This window comes from Berghia stephanieae, chromosome 3, assembly GCF_034508935.2.
Source record: "Berghia stephanieae isolate SIO BIC M18660-M18661 chromosome 3, UCSD_Bste_1.3, whole genome shotgun sequence".
Lineage (NCBI taxonomy): Eukaryota > Metazoa > Mollusca > Gastropoda > Nudibranchia > Aeolidiidae > Berghia > Berghia stephanieae.
Window position 1 is genome coordinate 36,572,086 of NC_088362.1, and position 6,140 is coordinate 36,578,225.

Genomic DNA, 6,140 nt, shown 5'->3' on the forward strand with positions numbered 1-6,140 from the left:
CTGAGGTTTAAAAAAAAATGTTCTTCAAATTTAGATCAACAATTCCCCGCTCTTGTCATTGGGAAAAAAATTGAGCTTTATATAGCGCAATATCCACTAAATGTGCTCAAAGCGCTTTACAAGGGGTCCCTGGTCAACAGCAACATTTAACATGTAGGACCGGACATGCCGCCTGTTAGGCGATATTACAATTTTTCGGACAAAGACAACGCTGTTAATGGCCAGGTACTCACTGAGTACGGTGAGAGAATGTGAGTAAATAGCCTTTTCCAAGGACTCAACTATGCGCCGAGCGCGAGGCTCGAACCCAGGACCTCGATCCGAAAACGAGTGTCATACCACAAGACCACATAGCCGCACTAATAATTCTATGATACATGAGCAAAATATCTAAAATGTGTAAATGCAGAAAAAATCGTGCCCAAATAGATACAAAGCACTGTGGAGTTCTCTTAGAAAGTCAAAAAATCTACTATGTATTATCAAGACAATAAAAATTGAGTTCAAATTTTATTCAACACTGGAAACAGACATTTTGAGTTAATCGACTTTTCATCATGCTTATATATAATATTATATTATATATATATCTTTTTTTTGCCGATGCAATATATATATATATATATATATATATATATATATATATATATATATATATATATAATATATTATATATATATATATATATATATATATATATATATATATATACATATATATATATACATACATACATACATACATACTATAAAACATCAAGAATATTTTACATAGAAAGTTGAAGTGGAAAATTTCTGGCCAAATAGTAAAAAAAAATTGTGTGAGATTTTAGCAAATTAAATTATGTGGGTGAATGCAAGGAGTATCGAATCGTTTCATGTGGCAACTCGAGTGGGAGACTACAAGAGCGTTAAAAGAGAAAACTCGCCCAAAGTTGCCAATTATTTATTTATTATATTCATTGACTGTCAAATGGAAGTAAGAAGATAAGGCGATTATTTATTATGAGTCATGCTCGATGTATCAAAAGCTTTATTTTCCAGACAACGCGTTAAAAGCTACTTTATTTATGGCTTTTGGCTGGTCCAACGACTCAGTTATCGACACAACTTACACGGGGGGAGATATTACAACGCGATGGCAAAAAAATACAAGACCCGATGCGTAAGCATATCTGAGTACTGAGAGAATGTGAGTAAGACTTCATGGAATCAACTTGCGACGCGGCCAACCGACCGTCCGATCGAGCGAGTGTTATACACAGACATACGCGCAAATAACTGCAGGAGAAATTTTAAGTGTGTATTGCTACTATTGTTGCCATAGAACAAACGCACTTGATTTGAGAGACATTTACGAATTCTCTAGTTCTATCATAGACATATTGGTTCAAATTTTTGTGGACGAATTTGGTTAACATTTATATTTTATATATATAATATATATATTATATAATATATACTAATATATAAAACTCAAGATATTACATGAAAGTTGAAGTGGAATTTCTGGCCAATAGTAAAAAAATTGTGTGAGATTTTAGCAAATTAAATTAGTGGGTGATGCAAGGAGTATCGAATCGTTTCATGTGGCAACTCGAGTGGGAGACTTAAGACGTAAGAGAAAAATCGCCCAGTAATTGCCAATATTATTTATATCATTATGTCAAAGGAAGTAAAGATAGCGATTATTATTATGAGTCATGGTCGATGTTATCCAAATAAAAGCAATTTATTTTTTCCGACAGAGACAACGCTGTTAACGACCAGCTACTCCTTTTATATAGTTTGCGCTTTTGGCTGAGAAGTTCACAACAGTGACATCTGGAAGTATTATAACGGACCAACACACAAAACTATGTGTAACCTTAAACGTTTATAGTCGGGTTGATGCAGTTAGTGAGAATTAATTACTCATAAACGCGGATGGCAAAAAACAATAACAAAGACCCGATGGACGTCAACGTCATACTATCTATACTCGAGTACGATGAGAGAATGTGAGTAAAGAACTTTTCCCATGGAATCAACTATGCGACGCTCGGGACTCAAACCCAGGACCGTCCGATCCGAAGGCGAGTGTTATAGATAGTATGCAGATGGCGTCACTCAGGCGATTTGTTATGTTTGTTTTGCCTTGCGTTTGTGAGTTGTTCTCACTAAACTGTTATTAACCAAGACTTAAAATTTGTTTGTCACGTTTGTGTGTGTAGCAGCCTTAATATTGATGAATGTATGTAACTCACTTCAAGCATTCTATCTATACACAAACCACATTACCATAGACACATAAAATTTGGCTGGCGTAAGAAAAGTGAATGGGATTTGAATTAGTGGTTAGATTGTGGGTCCATCGTTCTTGTGAGTTGCAACGCTACAAGGAACAAATTGAGTAACATGAAACTCTTGTCTGTTGTAGCCAGCACTTTTATGAGATATTCTCACTAAGTCTATCGGATCGACATTAAGTCAGGTACAATAGTTTTGTGTAGTATTGTCGTACATATATAGCTGGCGTATATATTATATAATATATATATAATAAAATATATATATATATATATATATATTATATATATATAAATGTTATATTATAGTATATATATATATATATATATATATATATATATATATATATATATATATATATATACACTCACATATTTTTTGCCGATACAATTGTTTCTATGCCCTTCATGTCGTCAGTCGGCATATGTCCATAGTGTGCTTCTTTTCTTTCGAGGAGTCGATGTTTATTTATTTGCGTCCTTACTTCCGTTGTGTTGTTGATTTGGCGGTGATTAGTGTTGTTATGTAGTGACATGTTGTAGTATGTTCTCATTGCGTGCATGTTTGTGTGTATGTTTGTGTGTGTATGTATGTGTGTGTGTATGTGTATGTGTGGTGTATATGTTTATGTTTGATGTGTTGTGGAATGTTGTTACATGGAATAACATTTTTTTTAAAGACAGGGGGGATGGGAGGGGTGGGGGCAAGGGAGTAGGGGTAGATACCAGTTCGAATGTTATGTGGTAAGAAGGATGATGGTTATAATAATAATAACAATAATAATAATAATAATAATATATAATAATAATAATAATAATAATAATAATAATAATAATAATAATAATAATAATAACCACAACAGACAAATCATATGGGAACACTAAATTCAAACTGCCCCCAAAACATCACAACAGAAGTGTTTACCCTTTCGTGTTTTGAGCTTGAATTTATTAGAGTGTCTGCACATTGTCATTAGTTCTGATCTTTTGTTTAAGGTGTTGTTGTTTCTGTGGTTGTGTAAGAGTATTTCCAGTTTCTCTGTCAGGCACAGGTAACATTTTCTAGCACCGCATCTGTAGGGGCTGCTTTGCTTGCCTATCTCACAGGTTATGGTTCGTCTTTTGTTAGTGTTTATCTGTTCCCAATAGTGCATTGCTAATTTGGTGCTTTTTGCTTTGCTTTCGTGTGTTATGGAGGCCTTGTGATTGTTGTATCTTGTTTTGAATGGGGGTTCTGTGCTGCCGATATATTGTGCTATCAACAGAAGCAACGTCAAGATAAGCTACAGCTGTCCACAAAACATGAAACAGATAATTACCAACCACAACAGACAAATCATATCGGAACCCAACAATATCAAAAATAAAGACAACTCCAATTGCAGAAAGAAAGACGACTGCCCTCTAAATGCAAACTGCCCCCAAAACACCATAGTCTACAAAGCCACCAGAGCCACTGACAACCGCCCCCCTCCCCCCCCCCCCTATTCTTTTTTTTAATTTTAAATTCCACGTAACCACATTCCACAACATATCAAACACATACGCACACACATGTACATGTATACACACAAACACACACATATACATACACACACAAACATACACACAAACATGCACGCAATGAGAACATACTACAACATGTCACTACATAACAACACTAATCTATGAACATATGCCGACTGACGACATGGAGGGCATAGAAACAATTGTCTCGGCAAAAAAAATGTGAGTGACTTTATTTATTTTTACATTAACCAACATTATCGAGCACTCTCGTACCTACAAGTACCCACCAACACTCAATATATATATATATATATATATATATATATTTATATATATATATATATATATATATATATATTATATATAAATATATATATATATATATATATATATATATATATATATATATATATATATATATACATATATATATATTATATATATTTTTTTTTTCAGAGAGAGAGAGAAAAAAAAGAAAGGAAAACAATAGATAAAATCAGAAAGAGGGAGAGAGAGAGAGAAAGATAGAAAGAACGAAAGAGAGAGAGAGAGAGAGAGAGAGAGAGAGAGAGAGAGAGAGAGAGAGAGAGAGAGAGAGAGAGAGGGAGAGCGAAAGAAAAGAAAAAAAAAAAGAAAAAAGAAAAGGGATGTGACCGATATATAAAGTCCATTTGACGTACATCATAGACTATTTACCCCGTTTTAAATTGGCCCACTGCTTTCTACATATTATGAAAAGCTTCAAAAATATGACCTGAAATAAACTATCAATAAAACAAATAATAGAAAAAATAATAAAAAAAGACAAAACCACAAAAAAAAAAATAATAAATAAACATCGACAAATTAACCTTGATTTTTTCTGTTGTACAAATACACGGTTATTTTTTATATTTGCTTTATTGATTTTTAATATTTCTGTTTTAAACGAAATGTTTGTCTTCGTTAAATAACCCATTATCACAGGGGCAAATGTAGAAATATTGTTATTGATCGAGAGAGGGGTGGAACAAATCAAAATTATATTTCACAATGGCGGTCCTGATAGCACAGTAGGTAGAGCGGTAGCTTCACTCTCGCAAAGGGGCCGAGATCGATCCCCAGAAAAATTGAGATTTTTTATCCCCCCTTCAACACAGCAGTGTGATTATTAGATATGGCAGCAGCTTCTTATGGTTCACACTATTATGTTATGACGATTGACCCAATCAGCAAAGTCCGGTCCGCATTCGTGCACCGTCGCGAACCCGCCTGGTAGCATCGTCACAACACACCTTTCGACTAGATGCTCTGCCGTTTCGGGTTCTTGCCCACAGCGTGGACATATTGGACAGGAAGTTAGACCCCACTGATGTAACGCACCGGCCGTTAGGCAGCTCCTCGACCGAAGATATGGCGAAAAGTACTTTGCGATTACTAACATTCTATCCAAAGAATAACAAGCAATTGCTTTTCTCCGTTTCGCGCTATAGAAACCGGGATAAACTCCGGCCCCATGAGCTAGATAGATAGATAGATAGATAGATAGATACAGAGAGAGAGAGAAGGTATATTATATATATATATATATATATATATATATATATATATATATATATATATATATATATATATATATTTAACTGTCACGTTGACAACTTGGAAGGTTCTAGAAGAAAACAACCGAACAGACAACGCCTTCATTAGATGCCTGAGTCATACCTAAGAGCCTATAATACAACCGTACTATTGGATTTTTTAAAGAAAGCCAAAAAACAAAACACGTTGCTAAAATGATGATGATTGGCAGAAAAATTCGTCATTCAAACATCGATGGAATATATTGGGTCCTCATCCTGTCAACGTCTCACAAACCTGGGACTTCTAAGAAATCTCAAGTTTGAGAGTTTTCGCCAGGATGAGGGTCACTTTAATCGATCGATATTTGAAAGACGAATTTTCTGACATTTTTTTTTTTTTCAAAATGTCTTTTTTCATTAAACGCCAATCTATTATCATTAATATCTCTCTCTCTCTCTCTCTCTCTCTCTCTCTCTCTCTCTCTCTCTCTCTCTCTCTCTCTCTCTCTCTCTCTCTCTCTCTCTCTCTCTTTCTCTCTCTCTCTCACTCTCTCTCTCCCCTCCGACACACAACCTCTCTTTTGTCCCCCCCCCCCCCCCCCCCCCCCCCCACACCCACCCAACACACACATTCCCAGTTCCCATCCAAGCAGAATACTCAATTCTATAATATAAACATGAAGGCCGTCGCGTGTGGGGTAACGCCTAGTTGTGAGGGCGTCGTCACGCCTGATTGATTCATCCCAAGACTTCTAATGAAGCGTGACGGGTTTGGCTTGCTTATC